This window comes from Macrobrachium rosenbergii, chromosome 40, assembly GCF_040412425.1.
Source record: "Macrobrachium rosenbergii isolate ZJJX-2024 chromosome 40, ASM4041242v1, whole genome shotgun sequence".
NCBI classification, from domain to species: Eukaryota; Metazoa; Arthropoda; class Malacostraca; order Decapoda; family Palaemonidae; genus Macrobrachium; species Macrobrachium rosenbergii.
In genome coordinates, this window is record NC_089780.1 from 5,388,519 (window position 1) to 5,413,259 (window position 24,741).

Below are 24,741 nucleotides of genomic sequence, written 5' to 3' on the forward strand. Positions count from 1 at the left end.
TATGGGAAGTCATGGTGGTGTCGTTTTGTATGTTCGAAATGATACCCCACAAAATCCTATTAATATCCAGTCAGCTTTGCAAGTAATAGGTGTACAGATCCATCTACAAAGAAAATATACAGTATGCTCTCTCTATCTACCACCAAATGAAGTCTTCCCAATCAGTGAATTTAAATCTCTTATCCAACAGTTACCACGTCCCTTTATTATTTTGGGAGATATGAATTGCAGAAGGCCTCTTTGGGGTGATATTGTCACCAACCAAAGAGGAAGATGCCTAAGTTCCATCATAGAAGGTGAAAATGTGGGGATCCTCAACTCTGGGGAGTCTACACATTTTCACGTTCAAACAGGCACGCTATCGGCAATTGATCTATCTATATGTAGTGATGGCTGCCTTATAGATTTTAATTGGAGAGTTATAAATGATAGATTCACCAGTGACCATTTCCCAATAGTGGTGAGTTCAGCATCAAGTCCTCCATCTTCCAGGCTACCTAGATGGAATACAAAAACAGCTGATTGGGCAACATTCCAGGAGCAAAGCTCAATAGATGACTCTGCTGATGACTTTCCCAGCGTAGATGATGCTCTTGAATTTTTAAGTACAATATTGTTCTCGGCTGGTCTTTAGTCCATACCCAGGACATCAGGCGTATTTATCCGCTGACCGGTTCCCTGGTGGACTCATAAATGCCAGGAAACTCATAGAACTATGAGGTCTGCATACACAAGATACCGTAGACGAAAATGTGAGTATTACCGTGTAGAATTTCGAAAAGCAAGAGCTCATTTTCGTTTGGAAATCAAAAAAGCACGAAAAGAATCTTGGACAATCTTTATTTCTTCAATAAATTCGAAAACTCCTCTAACACTAGTTTGGAAGAGAGTTAGAAAAATAGGCAAGTTTACTCCCTGTCAACCTCCAGTTATCAAGATCAATGGTTGTGAGGTAGCAGACCCCCAGTTAGTTGCAAATGAGTTTGCTAATCATTTTGCTAATGTTGCAAAGAAAAACGATGATCGACCATACTCGGCTCAAAAGGCAGCAGATGGAACAAGTTGAAATAGATTTTAATACGTTGAGACATGAGAAATACAATGATCCGTTTACGATGAGGGAATTTCTATCGGCCCTAAATAAATGTAATGAATCAGCTCCTGGACTGGATGATATAACGTATTCAATGATTAAGCAAACCCTGAAAATACCAAACAATTCATATTGAGCCTTATTAACAGAATTTACAGGGAGCATATCTTCCCTAAGATCTGGGAGATGTTAAAATTATTGCCGTTTGCGAAACCTGGAAAAGACTCGTTTAAAGTAGAAAATTATCGTCCAATTGCACTATCATCATGTTTGTGCAAGATCATGGAAAAAATGGTTAACACACGCTTGATGTGGTACTTAGAACGGGGTAAATATCTGTCCCCAGCACAGTGTGGCTTCCGAAGCATGCACTCCACAAATGATGTTCTTCTTCGAATGGAGTCTTCAATATGTGAAGCTTTTGCCAACAAGCAACATCACATCATGGTCTTTTTTGATTTGGAGAAGGCTTATGATACAACATGGAGATATGGCATTTGGAGGATCCTTCATGAATGTAACCTGAGAGGCAATTTGCCCCTCTTCATTAAGGTTTTTATTAAAAATAGGCTATTTTGGGTCGTGTTTGGAGCAACAATGTCAGAAGTATTCAGTCAAGAAGAAGGAGTACCACAAGGAAGTGTTTTAAGCGTAACATTGTTTGCCTTGGCAATCAGTGGGGTTTCCAAAATAATTCCCTCAGATATAACATATACCCTTTTTGTTGACGACCTTTCAATCTCCTTTGCAGCTTCAAGGATGGCAGTGGCTGAACGTCGCCTTCAGCTCTGCATTGACAATATAGTGAAGTGGGCTGAGGTTAATGGTTTTAAATTTTCTACTAGTAAAACGGTAACTATGCACTTTTGTCGCATAAGAGGATTTCATCCTGATCCAGATCTGTTTATTCATAGGCAAAGAATTCCATGTGTAGGTGAAACGAGGTTCCTTGGGTTGATTTTCGATAGTAAGCTGACCTGGATCCCAAATCTGAAGTATATTAAGACCAAAAGCTTGAAAGCGATGAATTTGCTGAAAGTTCTGTCTCATACTGAGTGGGGTGCAGACAGAACTCAGATGTTGAGATTGTATAAAGCCCTGGTCTTTTCAAAATTAACATATGGATGCGAAGTTTACACGTCTGCAAAGCCCAATAGCCTTAAAATGCTCAACTCGATTCATCATGGTGGGGTACGGTTGTGTACAGGAGCATTTAAATCATCTCCCATTGAGAGCATGTTGGTAGATGCTGGTGAGGTGCCACTGGATCTTCATTACAAGCGTCTGCTGGTTCGGAGCTGGTATAGATTCCAGAGGCTACCTAAGTCTTTGACCAGCATATGTATGAGAAGGGAAAGGCATTGGCATTATTATGAAAATCATCCCAAGCAACCGCATCCGCTTGCTTTTAGAATAAACTTGATTCTCAGGGAATTAAATATGCCTAGGGTGAAGATTCTACCAGTAAAGTATTTTGTTATTCCCCTGAAATTTCCAGAGGTAGAATTCTGCAAGTATTTTAATTTCACCAAGTCAGAATTGTCATGTGAGGCCATGCGGTCAATATTTTTAGAACATTCGATGGAACGTGACACCTACACACCAATCTTCACGGATGACTCAAAGTATGATGCTGGCGTCGGCTTTGGTGTAGCCTTCCCTGATATAGAGAGGAGTGGAAGGTTATCATCCGTTGCCTCAATTTTTACTGCCGAGATAAATGCAATTTTAAAAGCTTTAAAGGAGATTTTAATTCATAATGGAAACAATTTTATTATACAGTATATAGTGATTCAAAAAGTGTACTTCAGGCACTGGAATCTTTTAACTTTAAACCCCTGATTTTAGAAGTATTAGAATGGTTGTTTTTATTGAAAAGAAGAGAGAAAGAAGTTAAGTTCTGTTGGGTGCCTTCCCATGTTGGGGTGGATGGGAACAAAAAGCAGACCAACTAGCGAAATCAGCGGTCAACTCTCCAGAACCCACAAGATGCCTACTGCCATATCGGGATGTATATCCTGTAGTAGGACAAACAATAAAAAGTGTTGGCAGTCCCAGTGGGAGAATATTTTAACAAATAGAAAAATGCGTAGTATTGCATCATCTGTGTCTCCTTGGTCATATCCCCATATGCCAAGGAGACAGGAGACAATGCTGTGCAGGTTGAGGATTGGACATACAAGACACGCATGGGTTCTTGATGTCCCGTGAGAATCCTCCAATTTGTGAAGACTGTGCTGTACCCTGAGTGTGGGACATTTGTTGGTTGAATGTCCCACACTTAGGAATTTGAGACAAAGGTTCCTGTCTTGGGGACGAGATGAAGTTGATAATTTTAATCTTGCTACAATCCTTGGAAAGGATTGTAACACTCAGCAATTGTATACTTTTATGTTGGAGGCGGGCCTTCTGAAGAAAATTTAGCTTGTATATAGAATATATGAAGAAATTTATTTATATACGTATCATTTAGATACTTTTATATGAAATTTATTTTAAACCTATTTCTTTTTATTCAAATATTTATATGCATACCTTTTAGATATTTTTATATGGAATTTTTTTTTTTTAAATATTTATATACATAACTTTTAGATATTTTTAGATGAAATTTATTGAAACTTAATTTTTATATTTAAATTTGTTTCGGCGTCAATAACCTAGATGTTATGACACCAGATTTAATAAACAAATCAATCAATCAATCCTTCTTCCTCTCTAGACATAGATGCCAAATTATATTTACCTATTGTTGATATTGTTTTGTTGACATGTTGTAAACATAATACCATTGGTTCGCTTTCTTTTAGTCATCTTTGTATTTCTCGTAGGTGTAATCTGGTCTGCGGACCATTTTCGTTCCATTATACTATATAATATAGCTATTGAAAATGTTATAGCGGTTGAGTTTTACTTTCTCTTTTTGTATTATCAACTTGGATTTTTTCTAATAATTTACTCACGACATTCATTTGTTTTTCTTTATAATATACTAAGTGCTCAATGCACATGCAACCTTTTTCGTGGGTATTCAGTTCCATGATTTCTTTCTATATTTCATAAAACTTCGTATAATGTTTGTTAAACCATCCTTTGTTATGCTTTTGTTATTACTGCATAATTCAATGAAACAATTATTACGTCCACTTGTATTATCATGTATATTTCTTTTTTCATTTGTTCTTGTACCAGTTACTGGAGATGGAGTAATCTCTTCTCCCTTGACATAATCATTGTTATCTATGGTGTGGTTCTCTCACTTCTTCAGTGTTTTGGATATCTGCCTTCATAGGTTTGACTATTATTTTAGGAGATAAAGGTATATTCGTAGCTTGCTTTTGTTTTTGTTCTTTCTTCATATCCTTTATCTTTGGTTTGACCGATGTTTCTCTAATAATAGTTGGTTTCTTCGTTTTGGGTGGTGTTCTCTCCAAAGGCCTTTTTTTATCTTTAATTTCCAGTCCATCACGACCCTCCTCTGTTACTTCCGTAGTAGCATCCTCCTGTGTTCCTATTTGCATTAGTACTTCAATTGAATTGGATAATTGTACCTGCTTCTTTATTCTTTACCATTTTAGTTTTTGTTTCTAAAGCATTCATTTCTCGAGATATACTTTTCTGTGATCCGTTATTTCTGTTTGTATGCATTTTTGTTTCATTATTGGTTCTTGTTATTGAAGAATATGTGTTTCTTAGATGGATCTTGAATTCCTCTCACTTTCAATTCTTATTTAGTTTCTTTTACAGACATTCCAGTTCTTTCTTGTAATATTTTTAACTCTGTGTTGTATATATAGTACATACATTCTTTGGATCTTGTATGATGATCTTGCCCACAGTTTATACACTTTGGTTTGCTGCACTTCCATTGTGTGGCGTGTTCTTCAATTCCACAGTATGTGCACACAGGTTCATTTCAACAATATTTTTTCACATTCCATACAGTATTTACCACACTTTTTACAATGTAGTGGCTATGGTACGTATGGGTTTTACTTCTCTGGTTTGGCTTAAAATTTTTATTTTCTGAGGTAGATCTTCAAATTTTAGTTTTGTGATTTTTATTATTTGTTTATTCATCTGGTTACTTGGCAGATCATATAGTTCACAATCCTGTACTTTTGGGTATTTCTTTTGAAGTGAATCTAATAGTATTTCTTTTTAACCCTTAAACGCCGCGCCTCTATTTACAAAAGTGCCTGCTGTATGCCGGCGGGGTTTGGGAGTTAGCACTGAAGCGGAAAGAAAGTTTTTTCAAAAAATCACAGCACGCTTAGTTTTTAAGATTAAGAGTTCATTTTTGGCTCCTTTTTTTTTCATTGCCTGAAGTTTAGTATGCAACCATCAGAAATGAAAAAAAATATCATTATCATATATAAATATTGGAATATATGACAGCGCGAAAAAAAAATTTCATATATAATTGTATACAAATCGTGCTGTGAGCAAAACGGTTAAAGCTAATGAGCTATTTTTTTCGTTGTATTGTACACTAAATTGCGATGATTTTGGTATATAACAAATTGTAAAACGATCAAAGCAACACAGAGAAAATATTATCACAAAATGATACATGAATTCGTAACTCGCAGATGTAAAAAAAAAAGTTTTTTTTAAAAATTCACCATACATCGAAATATTGTGCTAGAGACTTCCCGTTTGTTGCAAAATGAAGGTAAATGATTGAATATTACCAGAATGTAAGAGTTTTAGCTTACAATTGCATTTTTCGACCATTTTGGTCGAGTCAAAGTTGACAGAAGGTTGAAATTTCGGTACTTATCGTGATTTATATGAAAATATTTCAGATTTGATAACAGCTACAACATGAGTTAATTTTTGTTGTATTTTACATGAAATTGCACACATTTTCATATATAAAACTTTATGTAATGGCTAATATAAAACGGTGCAAAAATTACGACAAAGTGACTAAAGAAATTCTGAGATTTTCAGCAGAGTTAGCGTGCGCGGAGGTAAGGAAAAAGTTTTTTTCAAAATTCACCATAGATCGAAATATTGTACTAGAGACTTCTCGTTTGTTGCAAAATGAAGGTGAATGATTGAATATTACTAGAATGTAAGAGTTTTAGCTTACAATTGCATTTTTCGACCATTTCGGTCGAGTCAAAGTTGACTGAAGGTTGAAATTTTGGCACTTACCGTGATTTATATGAAAATATTTCAAAACTGATAAAAGCTACAACCATGTATTATTTTTTGTTGTATTCCTCATGAAATTGCGCACATTTTCATATATATAACGTTATGTAACGGCTAATATAAAACAGTGCAAAAATTACGACAAAGTGACTAAAGAATTTCTGAGATTTTCAGCAGAGTTAGTGTGCGCGTAGGCAAGGAAAAAGTTTTTTCAAAAAATCACCATAAATCAAAATATTGTGCTAGAGACTTCTCGTTTGTTGCAAAATGAAGGTAAATGATTGAATATTACTAGAATGTAAGAGTTTTAGCTTACAATTGCATTTTTCGACCATTTCAGTCGAGTCAAAGTTGACCGAAGGTTGAAATTTTGGCACTTACCATGATTTATATGAAAATATTTCAAAACTGATAAAAGGTACAACCATGAATTATTTTTTGTTGTATTCTACATGAAATTGTGCACATTTTCATATATAAAACGTTATGTAACGGCTATTATAAAGTGGTGCAAAAACTATGACAAAGTGACTAAAGAATTTGTGAGATTGTAAGAGTCTGACGCCGTCTCTTCCAAACGTGTGTGTGTTCGTGAGTTCGTCGGCCATCGGAGTGGCGAGACGTTTGGCGTCTTCACAAACAGAAATATACACATAGTTTGATACAGAAGATTCGTTGGAACATTATGAGTACATGATCAGAATGCTTGCATGGCAATGCGAGTAGTGGTGATTGTACATACATCAAGACAACAATGGTTAGGGAGAAACAGACGGAAATATTGTATGGTTGAAATCGCGTTCCTTTAGAGAAAGAAAACGAGATGCTCTTGTTGTCTTGTCCACTCCGATGGACAACGAACACACAAACACACACGTGTTTGGAAGAGACGGCGTCAGGCTCTTACAAGATTTTCAGCAGAGTTAGCGTGGACGTAAGAAAAAAGTTTTTTCAAAAATTCACCATAAATCGAAATATTGTGCTAGAGACTTCCCGTTTGTTGCAAAATGAAGGTAAATGATTGAATATTACTAGAATGTAAGAGTTTTAGCTTACAATTGCATTTTTCGACCATTTCGGTCGAGTCAAAGTTGAGCAAAGGTTGAAATTTTGGCACTTATCGTGATTTATATGAAAATATGTCAAAATTGATAAAAGCTACAACCATGAGTTATTTTCTGTTGTATTCTACATGAAATTGCACACATTTTCATATATAAAACTTTATGTAAAGGCTAATAGAAAACGGTGCAAAAATTACAACAAAGTGACTAAAGAATTTCTGAGATTTTCAGCAGAGTTAGCTGATGCTTTCTTTTAGGATAAGAAAGAAATTCGCGCATGCGCAGCTGGGTCACGCTTATAAACAAAACAGCAGCGTGATGCGTGAGCTCTCAGCATCCCTCAAGGCACGTGATGTAAAATTTTTCGGAAACGAGGTCTATAAGTATTTTTCTGCGAATATTTAAGAAAACTTTTTGTAGTCAACGTATTTTACGTCCACTTGGCACCCGACAGACAACTTTTGTCGACGTAAAATATGTCCAGTCGGCGTTAAAGGGTTAACTGCCTTGTTATTATTCTCAGGAAGTACAATGGTACCCTGAATACTGTTCAAAGTATGTTTTTTTTATTTTTATATTTGTTTTCCATTTTTTTTACTGATAAATAATTTTCAGACTGACTTTTGTTGTGGCTTCTATAAGCCATGTGTTTTCTTTTATTTGTCTAAACATTTGAATTGTAGAGTGTCTGGTTAATAAATAATTTTCCAACTTGAGTTCTGATATTTTTTGGTCAGTTTCTAAGGTTAGAAACCTTGACCACCTGCTACTCTCAAAGAGGGAGTTGAAGTGAGTCATGGTTGGATCAAGACGATATTTACTTTTTTTTTGGTTTGCTCTGTACTAGAGCACATGGTTCCAGTGTAATTACAGTAAGATTTTTATTAGATTTTTCTAGACAGAGGATGTCAGAGGCGGTTTCAGTGGTCGTTAACTGTGCTGAGTCAGTATCATCAAAGGACCCAGGGATACTTGAATCCTTACAACTACTACTGCATTCATAAAGATTTCAGTAAAAAAAAAAATTAAATGAAAAAAAACAATAAACCTGAAAACCTCAAAAAGATATCATCAGCCTTTCATGGAATTTATTCTTCCACCAGTGGCACAAGAGAGAACCTACTCCCAAATGTCCGCCCCCTACCCTACCCCACAGGGGATGGCACAACATTAGAGTGGCCCAAGTGTAAGCCAAACCCGCTTCCTAGGACAGAGTATTACAAGAATATAATCGTCCCCACCGTAATCATATCATGGGTAAACCAGATAGAATGCCAAGGGTCCTATCCCTAGAACCAGACCCCCCTGGAATCCGTGGTCCAGCCCTAAAGAATAGTTCCGCCTTTGAGCCGTCAATCTGATAACTCTCAGGTCTGAACATTATTGGGCAGTTGATGGTCCTACCACAGTTCCCACTATTTAACTTCAGATATAAACCCAATCCGAGCTGTGATATCTTTTCCTGTTTATCAGGTCCAATAAATTTTAGCAAAAGCAGAAAATTCCACAAAAATTAATTAAAAAAAATATATAATGGTATATTGGACTCTTGGACTCAAACCCGGGAACAAATTCCTGGGGTTCAAGAGCCCCCTCACCACGTCAAGGTGGTCCCATATCGAGGGGGAGCTGTTTTCTAAGAGTCATCATGCAAAAAGGGAAATTTGGCATGAAAATTTAATTTAGGTACTGTTGGAGGTTTTGTGATGTCAGTGAATTGTTTTTAAGAAAAATTTGAAGTTGTTTAAAAAATAAAGTTTGTGAAAAGCAGTTATTCATAAATTATTCCGAGAGAAAATTAATTTCCTGATGAAAGGATTGTCAGTTTGATGGAAATGAAGAATGCCCTGTGGAGGAAAGTAAAAAAAGAATTAAGTTTAAAACTGTAAAAGCAGGAGCTGTAGTAAATGCATCCTAACCAGTAAACGTCTTCTTCCTAAAAACAGACTTATTAAAAGAACCATCATTTCTGGTGACAAGAATGTCTAAAAAAGACAATTGATTGTTCACTTCTTTTTTTACGGCATATTTAATGTTATTATGCTTAGAATTGGCAAATGTTAAGAGTCAGTATCAAAGTCATTTCTAAATAGGGTGAAGGTGTCATCAATATACCTAACAAAAAAAAGCGGGTGAAACCTGATTGGACATTCATCTAGCATGCGCTCTTCCAGCGAGCACATGAAGATGTTGGCAAAAGTTGGATCCAAAGGGGAGCCCATGGCTACATAGTCGGTTTGTTTAAAAAGCTTGCCATCAAAAATAAAGGCAGTGTCCCACACTGCCAGCTCTAAAAAAGTCTTAAAAGATGTTCAACTAAAATTGTTAAAAACAGCTTTTGGTTCAGGAAAAAGGTTAAGATAATATTGATGGTTTCCAACAGAGAATGGGGTCTTATACGGTCTTCCAAAAATACATAAACCTAATTTACCCACGAGACCTATTTTAGCATCCTATAATACACCCAATTATAAATTGGCTAAATATCTTGTACTTTGTTTAGAACCTTTGACTAAAAATAATTTTACTCTCAGCAATTCGTACACTTTTAAAGAAAAAAATTTACCACAAGACGCTGATCTTAAAATGGGCAGTTTAGATGTAGAATCGCTTTTTACTAATGTTCCTGTGGCGGAAACCATCGTTATTATCTTAAACTTTTTCCAGAACCAGAGGCTGTTTTTAACAATTTTAGTTGACCATCTTTGAAGACTTTTTTTAGAGCTGGCAGTGTGGGACACTGACTTTAGTTTTGGTGGCAAGCTTTTTTAACAAACTGACGGTGTAGCCATGGGTTCCCCTTTGGGTCCAACTTTTGCCAACACCATCATGTGCTCACTGGAAGAGCACATGCTAGATGAATGTCCACTCAGGTTTCACCCGCTTTTTTATGTTGGATGTATTGATGACACCTTCGCCTTATTTAAAAATGACTTTAATGTTGACTCTTTTTTGACATTTGCCAATTCTAAGCATAATAACATTAAATTTACCATAAAAAAGTGAACAATCAATTGCCTTTTTTAGATGTTCTTGTCACTAAAAATGATGGTTCTTTTAATACCTCTGTTTTTAGAAAGAAGACGTTTACAGTTTAGGCTGCAATTACTACAGCTCCTGCTATACAGTTTTAAACTTAATTCTATTTTTACTCTCCTCCACAGGCATTCTTCATTGCATTGAACTGGCAATCCTTTCATCAGTACCTAAATTAAACTTTCATGCCAAATTTCCGTTTAAACGGTTCATGCAAATTATCCACAATCATTATGGTGCCATTAATTTAAAGTTAATTCCTAAAAATCCTTTAACAATTGGTTCCTTTTTTAACTACAAGGATTGATTAAGCTCCTTTTTTATCCTCTAATGTGGTTTACAAGTTTGCTTGCCCTAAGTGTAACTCTGGGACATATGCTGGATCCACGAGGAGGTTACCAAAGGTCAGAATTGACTCCCATCGGGGAATAAGCTTTCGTACTGGTTGTAAGCTATCCAATCCGGAGCATTCTAATATCAGAGCTCATTCCAAAATTTGTAAAACTCACATTGAAAGAAATTATTTCAGCATAATAAGCCAAACAGTAAGTCCTCCTGAATTGCCTATGCTCGAGGCACTGTTTATCAAACAACTACTCTCCCAGTTAAATATCCAAACCTCCTCTACTCAACTTTACCTGAGTTTACTTTCTCTTTAAGCATTCTGTCTTTTGCTCTCTCCACCTAAGACTGGTTAGTGGTCGTTGGTTCTGTTGTGTTTCGTAGCTGTATTGTATTTGGTGAATTTTATTTTTTATGATTTTTAAAAGTTTTTACAGTAACTTTTTTTAGTAGTTTATTCATTACTCAACATATCCCTGATGATGTAATAAAGAAATTATTACGAAACTTTGGAAATAAAGAAATATGTTGGAGCTAACTGGTTTTCCTGGTCCACCCTCACACTTATATATAGATATATATATATAGATGTACAGTATGTATTTATATATACTGTATATGTATGTATATATATATATATATATATATATATATATATATATATATATATATATATATATATATATATATATATATATATATATATATATATATATATATATATATATATGTGTGTGTGTGTGTGTAGATATATAGATACAGGCAGTCCCCGGTTATCGGCGGGGTTCCATTTCTGATGGTGTGATGATAACCGAAAATCGGTGATTTCGGCACTTTTTCGATGATTTTCGGGCGTTATTGGCGCCGATTTTCGGTTATTGGCACCTCTATTAGGTATGTAACGGAGCCAATACCTAATTATCAGCGCCAATAAGCAGAAATCGGTGATTTTCGGCACCGAAAATTGTTGATTTTCGTCGTTAGACAAGCGCCATAAAATCGGATCGCTGTTAACCGAGCCTGCTGTTAATCGGGGATTGCCTGTATATGTAGATATACAGTAAGCCCCCAGTATTTGCGTTCTCACGATTCACGGACTCACTTATCCATGGATTTCTCTTTGGAATGTATCTACCCATTATTTGCAGAAAATTTGCCCATTCGCAGTATTTTTCACTGAGAAATATTCACTAAAAACTGTATTTTCATCTCATTTTCATGACTAAATGCACTTTTTGTGATAAAACTTAAAATACTCAGGTAATGCTCGAGTTTCAATAATTCACCTTACGATAATTCGATTTTGCAATGGGGTAAGCAAGTAAAACCGATACGAGAATATTATTTATAAAATATTTTTAAATTTCGCGGGGCGCAGGCAGCGGTGTAATCAGGCAGTGAGAGAGACCAAATTACAACACACAACTTTTCCTCCATCTCTTTATCCCATCTTCTAGTTAAAGAAAGAATGATAAAAGTATTGTTAGTAATGTTATACTCTTGCGTAAATGCGTACAGCCATAAACAGCCGACCGAGAAACTGTTGTTTTGCTTATAACCGAATTGGATAACAACAGCTGTTTACCTGTATTTCAACCATCGTACGGTAATAAACAATTACCGTAGGTTATGGCACAAATGACGTTGAGTAGAATAGGACTGATATATTTTTACATTATACCCTTATTTGGTATGGATAAAAGATTGTCAAGGAAATATACTGCTAAATTTAAGCTGCAAGTTGTACCTGAAGCTGAGAAACAATGTTCGAGCTGCTAATGACTATACTGTAAATTATCGTGCATCGGCAACTTGGATGAAACTAGACCGTAATTAAAATGGGAGAGAAAGTACTCTAATCAAAACTACTGGGCATGAAAGAACACATTACTGCTATTATTACACCAATAAACGATAAATATGTCAAGCTCGTATTATGATGAAATCAAGTGAAAATAGCAAACGGAATGTTATGGTGAACGGAATCTTGATTTTTTTTTACACCAAAATGCCCCCAAGTGGCCAACGTCTCCTATTAATGAAAAAAATAGCTAAAATAATTTCATGACGAGACGTATTTAAGTTATGTTTCGACTTAAATACACTTCGTCTAACAAAAAATAACCTTGCCCCATATAAATAAAGTATCTAGAGATTCATTTACGCTAACTAGGAGCAAGAAAAGCGCTCTGAACTGAGTTAAATACGCAAAATAAACTTGCCACTTAATCGATTTCCAAACCTAAACATGATCGCTATGAATGCAATTTATAATACAAAAGCAATATAAGAATATGTACAATATTATTGGCTACAGTGAATTAAGGCATAACATTTTAAAAGATCCATGGAGAAGACGCATATTTGTTATGTTGATGTTTGTATAATAATATGGGAATATTATAGAGTACAGTATAATGTAGCCTAGGCTACCATATATGTATACGATATACTATAGGGTAGGCTAAGCTAATTCTTGTTTGTTATTTAATTTCTCTTTGTATTGCTTTATCATAAGTCACTCTGCACGAACCTCCAGAATTAGCTGATATTAATAACTACTATACTGTGTACGTATAGAGTATACTTTATAGTATAGGCTAGGCTACCATATATGTATACATGGTACCAAATACCCTAGTGTAGGCTAGGCTATATTTGAGATACGTTTTTTTTTCAACAAACGATGGACTTTTTGGAACCTACCCCATTGTAAGTAGGAAAATACTTGTATAAGCATTTTTATTTTTTTTTTGTGTGAACTATCAAAATAGGCAGTTCTAAGTGTTTTTAGAAGGTTTCTAAGTATTCGTGGGTTTTAGCTATTCGCCGGGGGGGGGGGAGGTTGTGGTACGCATTCCCCTGAATACTGGGGGTTTACTGTATATTTGTATATATATTGTTAAAGTCCTTTTTCCATAATTAAAAAGAGAATTTGGACAGTGATTATTTCATCAGTTATAATTATCCAGTACATTACCACTCCATGGTGGATTATGGACATTAAAGTCACATAAAATAATAAAAGGAGGTGACATTTGATTCATTAAGTTCTCAATGTCTTGTTTAGGGAAACCAGGTTTAGGAGGGTGTTAAATGCAGCAAACTGCATTGGGCTATCTAATACAACATTTATGGAAACTTCCTGCAAACTAGTAGGCAATACTGTTGGCTCATACTATATTGATTTATTAATATTTATTGTAGCCCCCTCTATGGGCACATTGTCCATGAGGAGGGGGAGAACAGTGAATAGAATAATTAAGACCAGGATTGTATATCATCTCCAAATTTTGTTTCCTGAAGGCATATAATGCCTGGATTGTGACTGTGCAGGATTATTTTGAGCTCTAACTCCTTTGCAGTTCCACTGTAGAATATCTGACTGTGTTAACTATTTGTTGAATTTCCCCAGTCTTATCTTTGAGCAGCTGGGAAAGATTCTTAGAATGAGAGAATTGTGCAGGAGCTTTGTTTTCCCATAGGGTTTTCTGATCTGAGGAAACAGAACCTCTTTGATCTAAGCTTTCAGACATACAGCACTGTTGATCATATTTGGCAATTTTGTAGTTAATGTTGAAGGGACTAAATGAGTGACACATAGAAAGTTCAGTATCTACAGCCTCACTTATATTAGAACAAGACATGGACCAAAAGGATACAAAGCTTCAGATTCGTTAGAGGTTATTATGTATTTCAGTTTTATATAAGCTACTTACCAAGTAATTACATAGCTATTAGTTTCTATTAACCGGCAGCTAGAATTTTTAGATTTGCACTAGCGCTACTTTTGTTTTGGCTAGGCGAGTGACCCCACCCACTTTTGGGGTAAGAGAGGAACCAGCTTAGCAAACGAGCTCAGTATGTTTCTGCTGGCTGATGGCTGCAGTTACAGTGATTGGCAGCAGCAGTTTTTTGGAATTTCTCTTCTCTTGATCTTTGATCATTGGTGAAATATTTGCTTTATGGTAGCCTTTTCGGCACAGTTAGTCAGTGTCAGGTTTTCACTGAAGGCCAATATTACCGATTTGACAATTATTTGGATTTTTCTTTAACTCAACTTGTTAGCACGTCGGACTCGGGCTCGCAAAGTGTTAAGTATTGCAGTAAAGGCTGCAATATGAGACTGACTAAAGTTGGTATGACCCTCATACTGTTTGTACTTCTTGCAGGGGTCAAATATGTTCCCCTGATTTGATCTATAATGAATGTGTTTCTTGGGATCCTAAAATGTGGAAGACTTTGAATAGTCATTTAACAAAATTAGACAGGGATGAAAACAGGAAAGCAGTGGCTAGAGCTAGTAGTAAGAAGACTTTAGCTAGTTAGGTATCTGCAAAATCTTTGATAATTCTGATTCTTTATCCTTTGTTCCTCCTGATCCCACGTCTCAGTCTGTAGCAATTACTCCGCACCCTGGCTCCCTTACTCCCCATCCTGACCCCATTACCAGCCTTGAATTGAGAATTAACCTTAAGTTTGGTTTACTTGTTGATACAATGGAGAAAATTGGTGCTTCTATTAAATTTTTTAGTTCTAATGGACAAAGTGAATGTGAAAGGTGATAGTGAAGTGTTAGTGGAGGAAGTGGCTGTCTGTCCCGCTGATTCTCTAAGGCCAAGGTCCCTGGCAAACTCCCTTAAACTTGGGAGGAGCCAAACTGGCAGCCTGAAGGAGATTCGTGGGGTCTGCCCACAGGAAGTTGCCCCCTCAGTTGTACCTGTTGCCGATTCCCCGGGTTACAGCAGAGCACCGCTGGAAAGGTGTCTCTATGGAAGTGGATCGTCTTTCATCTAGTATTTCCAGCAGTGACTCCAGTCCTAGGCACCAATGGCAAGGTGAATCTCACCCCCTGAAGAGACGCTCCCCGGGTGCTTCTCAGTCTTCTGCTGTTCTTATTAAGGAGGCTTAAGAAACTTCTCCAGAATGTCTTCTTTCCTGTAGCTTCTGGGATAGTCTGGAACGTTTCTCTCAGGATCATCCCGTGTTATTGGGACAAGTTCAGCCTTCTAAGCGGGCTACTTCTCGGAAGTGCTCTTCTGCATTGAGAACTTCGTCTTCTAAACTCCCAACTTTTGCTTCGGAGGACTTGCCTAGACCGATAGTGATGTCAGAACGCTCTCTAGTGCCCAACTCCTGTTCTTGTAGCTCCTGTACAATCTGCTTTACCTGAATCTTCGTTGGCAGAGAAGTCGTCTTTGGCGCCAATGCGCCCAGTGGTGCCAGAACTTCCTTCTCCAGTGGAACGTGGTACTCCTTCTGGCATGGCTCTCTCCGAGCGCCCTTTTTTGTGTGACCATTGTCTCCTGAGCGCCTCTTTGCTGAGCACACATTGGCTCTGGAGTGGCCACTGGCTCACCTGGGGCTGCTGGCTCACCTGGGCCCGTTGGCTCCCTCCCAAGCGCTCATCGGCTCCCGAGCGCCCGTTGGTTGGCTCCCGGCTAATTCCGCTTTTGAGCACCCAATTTTGTCCGTCTCTTCGGCAGTGCCCAATTTTGTCTGTTTCTTTGGCAGCGCCCGCGTCTACTTCTGTTCTACCTTCTCCTGCTCCAGCAGTTGCACCCTCTGTTTTGGATCCTTCTGTTCAGTCGATCCAGAGCAAATTGGATAATATCCTGGGCTTAATTCAGAAAGCCTCATCAGCTCCCCAGCCTATTGCAGATTTGTCGCCAATTTCTTCGGAGGAGGAGGAAGAAGAAGCAGACCCTGTTACCCCTCCTTTGGTGTATGCCTCATTAATCAGATTTCTGCTGGTGACTTTTCCCAATTACTTCTCTCCTCTCCTACAGCTCTGGCTTCGACGCACATGGCTGATAATCAGATGACTTCTTCAAAACTTCCTAAAATGGTGCTGTCCCCTTCAGCTAAGAAAGCTCTCCGAGGGGTGGAAAACTGGCACTCGAGCAAGAGGGAGCAGGGAAGAGCCTCTTTTTGTTGTCCTCCGTCTAGGTTTTCACAGATAACATACCCTTCATATGCGACCGGAGAGGCTCCATCCATGGTAGCACCTGCCTCCTCCCAGGGAGACTTCTCCGGTTTAGTTGGCTCCTCAAGACGGTCGGCATTCATTTCAGCCAAGATTTTGTTCTCGTCCTCGGAATTGGACCACCTGATCAAGCACTTATTCAAAGTCTTGGAAGTTCTCAGCTTTCTCAACTCGGCAGTAGGAGCTCTTGCTCGTAAATTGAAGGAGTGCCCTCATATCCCGGAAGACTTTTCTTCGGATTTTTTGGAAGTCACCTCGTGCCTGGATAAGGGTATTAGAGGCGGCTCGTCTGAATTATCCTCGCTTTTTGCGATGGGAATCCTCAAGAAAAGGGAGCTTTGGTGTTCATACACCATGAAGGGAGTTACTCCTTCCCAGAAGTCCGCGCTCCTCTTCTCGCCTCTGGACAAGAAGCACCTTTTCCCTCAAACAACTGTGCTGCTGATTGCATCTGATCTGCAGCAGAAGTGTACGCAGGACCTCCTCACGCAATCAACGAGACGACCTAGAGAGTCTCCGGCCTTCCCCTCTAGGACAGTTTCTCCTGTTCAACCCCAGTCCTTTTGGGGCAGAGGCAGACAAAGAGGCTTCCCCAGACATCGTGGAAATGCCAGTTTCACCCACAGAGCAATCAAGAAGTCCGCCAACAAACCACCCACACGTAAGTGAGGATCTAGTCCTCTGCACACCTGTGGGAGCAAGACTTCCACTTTTGGGAGCGTTGGGAAGCAAGGGGAGCGGAGTTGGATTGTTCAAGTACTAAGAGAAGGCTATTCAATCCCATTTTTGAAGAAACCTCCTTGAGCAGCAAGCCTGTTTTATTGACGACCTACTCGTCAAACTCTGAGAAGCTTTCAGCCATCTCCAAAGAAGTAACAGCTCTCCTCGAAAAAGCAGCAGTCGAACTAGTCAAGGACACCACCTCTCCGGGGTTCTACAATCGGCTGTTTGTAGTCCCGAAAGCTTCGGGGTGCTGGAGGCCAGCCCTGGATGTAAGTGCCCTGAACCTGTACATGCAGAAAACAAAATTCAAGATGGAGACGTCCCAGTCCGTCCTTGGATCCATTTGTCTGGAAGATTGGATGATCTCAATAGACATGAAAGACGCCTACTTCCATGTCCCAATTCTTCGGGACTCGAGGAAGTTTTTAAGGTTTGTGTTCCAGCACAAAGTGCACCAGTTCAGAGCCCTTTGCTTCGGTCTTTCGACGGCCCCTCAGGCATTCACACGTGTTCTAATCCCTATGGCATAATGGTTACATCTGATGGGGGTCAACATTTTGTTGTATCTCGACGATTGGCTTATTCATTCCCAGTCGAAGGAAAAATGTGCAGAGGATCTTCACAAGACCCTTCTTCTCACCCAGGATTTGGGTCTCTCGTTAAATTTCCAAAAATCTCAACTGACTCCTTCTCAGGAGATAGTTTATTTGGGGACGAGGATAAACTCTTGGAGTTTTCGGGTTTTTCCCTCCCCCCAAAGGATAAACTCCTGCCTTCAGAAGATAAAATTTCTCGCCCTTCAGTCCTGTTCTGCGAACAGTTGGATGAGCCTGTTGGGGACTCTCTCGTCCATGGAACAGTTTGTGTCCTTGGGAAGGCTACACATGAGAAACTTACAGTTCTTTCTGAAAATCAACCGGAACAGAAAGAAACACTCAGATTCTTTCGTTTTTCCAATAGCAAGGGAAATAAAAGAGGATCTGGCTTGGTGGAATTCAAGAGACATGCTCTCTCAAGGGAAGTCACTTCTCCCTCTGAACCCTGACCTCGTGTTTTATTCAGATGCGTCAGACCTAGGCTGGGGAGCCCACCTGGGAGACAAAGAAATTTCAGGCCTGTGGACTTCGGAACATGAAGTGGCACATCAATGTGAAGGAATTGACTGTAATTCACTGGGGATTGCAAGCATTTGCATCAGAGGCGTCCGAGAAGACAGCGTCCGTCCACTCGGACACCACGGCTCTGTCTTATATCAGAAAACAAGGGGAAACTCATTCTTTTTCCCCCTTGCCAAGCAGCAAGAGCCTTACTCATTTGGGCAGATGAGAATCAAACCCAGATCCTAACCAGATTTATTCAGGGAAAATTCAATGTATTAGCAGACGAACTCAGCCATCAAAAACAAGTTCTCCACACGGAGTGGACTCTGGACCCTCTCGTTTGCATAGAGTTGTGGAAGCTGTGGGGAAGGCTGATTCTAGATCTGTTTGCGACCACAAAGAGCCATCGTCTCCCCCTGTATTGTTCGCCAGCGCCAGATCCACAAGCTTGGGCGGCGGACGCGATGCTCTTAGATTGGTTGAACATGGACCTTTATGCCTTCCCCCCATTCAAGATGGTGGGAGAAGTTTTAAACAAGTTCCGGAATCATCGGAATGTAAAGATGACATTAGTAGCCCCATTCTGGCCAGCCCAAGAATGGTCCATGGACTTGCTGGTTTTTCACATGGATTTTCCTAGGCTTTTGCCCCAAAAACCCAGCCTACTCAGACAACATTTCAGAAGGTTCCATCAAGGACTGTCCACTCTGGCTCTAACTGCATTCAGACTGTCTACAGATTGGTTCGAGTGAAAGGATTTTCAAGGGAAGTTGCAGATGCTATTGCTTGTTGTAGACAACATTCCTCGAGCAAAGTTTATCAAGCCAAGTGGACAGTCTTCTGTGACTGGTGCAGGAGAAACATCGTCTTGTCTTCTAAGACATCTGTAGCGGAAATAGTTGATTTCCTTCTATATTTGAAGTCTACTAGGAACCTTTCCACCTCAACCATTAAAGGCTGCAGGGCAATGTTGAGCTCTGTTTTTAGACATAGGGGTTTAGATATCTCCTCTAATAAGGATCTTTCTGATCTCATCAAGTCGTGTGATATGACCAGACAGAAATAAGATAAGCTAGTAGCCTGCGATTTAGACGTGGTACTGAAGTGGCTGTTGCAACCACATTTTGAACCTATGCAATCTGTCTCCTAAAGGGACCTTACTAGGAAGACTTTGTTCCTAGTAGCATTGGCGACTGCCAAGGGAGTCAGTGAGCTTCACGCTTTTGATAAAAAGATTGGATTCTCTCAAGGTAATGCAATTTGCACATTTACCTTAGGATTCTTAGCTAAGAATGAGTCCCCTGCCAACCCCTGGCTTCATTTATTCATTATTAAAAGTTTAATAGATATTCTAGGTGCGGAGGAATTAGAGAGAGCCCTTTGCCCCATAAGGGCATTAAGACACTAAATTATTTACTGAGAACAGAAAAGATCCGTGGGCCGTCGAGCAACCTGTGGTGCTCAGTAAAGGACCCTTTTCGCCCTCTTTTGAAAAATGCCTTGGCGTTCTTCATTAAGGATCTAATTCTAGAGGCACACTCGCAATGTGACGAGGATACGTTGCCCATAGTGAAAGTTAAAGCCCATGAAGTGAGGGCAGTTGCCACATCCCTGGCTTTTAGGCATAATTTGTCTATTGCGTCTTACTATACAAACAATGTTTTGTTAGTGCAAATCAGTGTTTGCAGCTCATTATTGCATGACATGGAAACTGTCTCTGAAAATTGCAGTACCTTGGGTCCTATTTCGATTGCTGGTATGGTGTTTGGGAGGAGGAGTGTAGGAGACTTCCTTCATCCTTCCTATTTTTTTGCCTTGATTCATGGTGTCAAGTTGTAGGGGAGCCTGGGAGTACTTGGTATTTGGAGTGCTCACCAGTTTTTATCCACAATAGTTGGGTAATGGTATGCTGTAACGTTTGGCTATAGGCGATTGTGTTTTTTATTCTCTGGTTGTGTTTTTTGGTACTGTGCCCAGGGCAGGGGCAACTTTGTTTTTCTTTGTGTGCAATCGGACACTCCTTTGCAGCAAAGGAATCCCGCTATGTAGGAGGCAACTCCTGGCTACACTGCCACTCCGCTATGCATTGAGATGAGCACCATCCAGAGGCAGTACTTTCCTGTAGCAGCTCTCTCAACAGGTAAGGAACCAGCAAGCATTTTAACTAATGCTAGCAATAATTCTATTATTTTTACATTACTAATTTTAATGTATTAGGATAGATAACCCATGCATCCCACCTCCTATAATGTGGGATTCAGCCATGTATTTACTTGGTAAGTAGCTTATCTAAAAATGACATTTTTGTAATGAAATAAAGTTTTATATATACTCACTAAGTAATTACATGATTAAATTCCTCCCTCCTCCCCTTGCATGGCTGGAAGGCATGAACATATTGAGCTCGTTTGCTAAGCTGGTTCCTCTCTTACCCCAAAAGTGGGCGGGGTCACTTGCCTAGCCAAAACACAAGTAGCGCTACCGCAAATTTCAAAATTCTAGCTGCCAGTTAATAGAAACTAATAGCTATGTAATTACTTGGTAAGTATATATAAAACTTGATTTTATTATAAAAATGTCATATTTATTTTGGGGAGGACAGTCTGATTCATTTCTGCTTTGGAGGGAGTTGGAACCCATCCTTATTTGAATTGTGCCTTGCTTTTTCATTAGTCATACTACTCTTCACACTGGTGTCTGTTTTTAGTATTGATGATGTGACAATGTTCTACTTGCGCTAGTTGAAGTATGATAATTTTTTCTAATCACAGGTTATGTCTACTTTGCCGTCTCTACTCTTGCCACCATTCTGAGTTTTGCCAACAGCAGAAGCAAAAGTAAACATGGGGTCTTAATGTTCTCGTCTTATTTGTTGTCATGCAGCTCCAAAGCTGGTAAGTTCATTTGAAGCAGTTTCAAGAATATTGCAGGTCTCCTAGTGCTCCTACTTTTCCTAATTTTCCAGACCCCCTCCTACTTACTCCTACTTTTTTGAGGAAACTCCCAGTAAAAAGTTTGAAGGAATTTAAAAAAATCAGTTTATAATTGAATAAATATAAGAATACAGAAGTGTGTTGAGTGAGTGTTGCAGTGTGTTTGGTTATTGATTTGCTGATTAAACACATTATTAGTGATGATGTTTTTAGTTTTTGTAAGATCAGTCTTTCAAACTTAGACAACCTTGGAAACCGTGGAAGTGGGAGAAGAAACCAAGAAAGTCATTTTTTATTCAAAGCTGAAGCAAAGTGGAATTAACATGTTCAGACTTGATGCTCACGAGTTCATGGCAAAAGTGGTATGTACAGTACTAGGTTGACAGGGGACCACTGAATAGCAACCTGCTTTGCCATTTGCAGTGCCTGCATCCATTGATGAGAAGAGAGAAGTCTTCTGAAAAGTCCAAGAAGTTGCCTGTGCAACGTCCAGAATTGTGCCCTTCTCAGAGCATGATAACCTTATGCAAGGGTGGCTGTAGTATGCAAATGAAAAAGTTACAGAGGATTCATATATAGATGGGGAGTATGACGGCCCAAATGGACACGCATCGATGGAAGGGAATTGATTTCTATTGGGAAAATATTCTAAGCAATGTGACCAGTCAAGGAATCCCCAAATATCCACCTCTTGGAAAACTTGTCAAGTCAGCATTGACACTGAGCCATGGACAGGCTCATGTTGAGAGGGGTTTCTTTCTTAACAGAATTTTGGCCACAGCCAGTAGGAGTTGCCTGAATGAGAGATCCATAAATGGTCTGTGCACAGTGCAGGACAGAGTTAAACATGAAGGCGGAGCAAGTAAAGTGCCAATCACTGCCAAGATCATCCATGCATTTCGAAGTGCACACAGCAGTTGTAATACAGAGCCATGAAGATGCAGAAAAGAGAGCTAAAGAAGAAAAACAGAAGAATGAATAAAAACAAGAGAAGAGGAAAAGCAGCTAAGGCTCAAGAGGAAACAAGAAGAGAAGGAGGCAGACTTATGGAAAAAGCAAAAATGACAGCAAGATGAGAGTGAAACATCAAGAAACTTGTGAATGAAGAAGCCAATCAGAGATTGAAGAAAGCTTGCACGGTTGAGAAAATAGATCCTGCAGAAGTAGCTGCTGCTCAGGCTCTTGTAGAGTCTGGGAGTGCAATGCTGGAGAAATCATCTGCTGAACTGAAGAGAATTTCAGATGAAATTGCTTCTCGAACAAGAAGAAAAAACTGGAGTGATAGTGCATCTCAGTGACTGACAAATTATTGTTGTAATTTAGTTTGAGATGTTAATGTATTGTGAAGCTCATTATATGAAGACTATATATTTGTAACTATTGATATTCACAGTAATCTTATTGATTACACCTTCTTGTTTGCATATCATTACTTATATATTATTGAATGCCAGTCAAAGGCTTATTTCACTGAAAATCTGCAGTGGATAATGTTACGTAATTGAATGAAATAAATTAATAAAAAAAAGAGTGAAACTAAATGCAAGGGCCTAATAATTTTTGTTTCATAATTAGTTGTAAAATAGAACAAGTAGAAAAATACCTCTTGTTACTAGGTTGATCAGGGGTGGGCCTTGGTGGGGTTTACCCCTTTCAAAAAAAGTTAATATAATGGAGCAAATAACACCTGCTTAATTGTACTGTATTGATAAATTATTCTTTGATAATGTATTTTAAACATTACTACATGTACTGTATGCATTTAAATGCTTTAATGTCGCATTTGAAATATCGCATTATATCCACGTGGCAGTCCTACTTTAAGATTATAACTCCTACTATTTTTTGGTCAGACTCCTACTTTTTTTTTCAAGGGCTGCTAGGAGGCCTGATATCAGAATGAAACTTATAAGTCAGACAGTGTTTCCAATTAGGGAGTGACCTCCTTTGTAATGAAAACAAAATTGCTCTTTGGTACAGGGATCGCTAAGGCTCTCCATGACTTAGCATATAGAACACCAAGAAACAGTACTGCATGATGTCTGCGTGTGGCCATACTCAAAACATATATGACACTGAATAGGTTTAGCTTTGAATTTCTTGACATTGAGTGACAAATGACTGATTTTAATGTAGTCTGAAAGAAATGAGGAATGGAAAGTGAGGAGTAAGGCATTATATATACTTTTATGTTCTTTGACAGATAAAATGTTTCCAGGACATCTAGGAATTTCGGCTTCACTGAACTCATACAAATCCTTACTATAAATAACTCCTGGATGTATTAAATGTTTTATGAGGAGTAATTCATTGGATCATACTGCCTGATTCTGGAATAAATTTAGTTAGCATACAGCTATTATCTGCTGCTTCAACTAATATTTTTCCCATATTTTCAGGAATGCTCTGAACTTGTTCTTCCATGTTTTCCCATGCCTTTATAATATTACTATGCCCCTCCTTATAAGATATTACATGCCACATTGGGACTTACATAATTCTAGGGATGGGCCCCTCCTCAGTTTCATCCAGAACTTTTGGTACAAGTCACCATCCTCATCTTAAAAGTTTCTAATGTCAAATAGTTTTGTTACTTTATTTGATAACTCATGCACGCTCGTAGCAGACTTGGCTGTCATATATTATATAGCATGGAAGTGACTGCTCATCAGAAGCCATCTTAACTTTATTCTTTTTATTGGTCCATATATATGTGCAACTTTATTGGTCCATATATATGTGCAACTTTATAAGGTTTTTTATAATTCAATTTCATGCCAACATTTAAACAATACAAAACTTTCTTTTTTACATAAGTTACTTACCAAGTAACTACATAGCTGTTAGTTTCATTTATCAGCAGCTTAAAATTGAAGTTCATGGTAGCGTTCCAGTGTTCTGTTGCAGGTAACTCGCCCCACCCGCTTTCGGGGAAGGATAGGTACAACACTACCAAAGAGACTTATTTGTTTCTGCCGATTGACAGCTAAACATCAGTTGCCTGTGACAGCTTTCGTTTGATTTAGTATAGTTCACCGAATGGTTTTCATTGTCTTTGGTGAAGTATTCTATGCTTTGGTAGCAATTGTGCTAATTTTATTAGCTTATTTAGCTTGGACTTTTTCATATTAATTAAGATGTCTGACTCTAGTTCTGCTAATAGCAGGTTTTGCAGCAAAGGCTGGAACACCAGACTGACTTCAATGAAATATGACTCCCATACCATTTGTTTTCACTGTAGAGGACAAATTTGCTCTTCCGACTTGATTTGTGACGAATACAAAGAGTGGGATCAGGGAAA

The 24,741-nt window shown here is 38.5% G+C and overlaps 1 protein-coding gene across 1 annotated transcript in view; it reads left to right on the plus strand.

Moving 5' to 3' along the window:
• The window catches only part of LOC136825999 (zinc finger protein 420-like), a 115,659-nt gene that overhangs the window by 8,479 nt on the left and 82,439 nt on the right, over window positions 1-24,741 (plus strand). The window contains exon 2 of the mRNA XM_067082857.1: window positions 21,279-21,401. The gene's annotated coding sequence lies outside the window, so the exon portion shown is untranslated. The remainder of the gene's footprint in view (window positions 1-21,278; window positions 21,402-24,741) is intronic.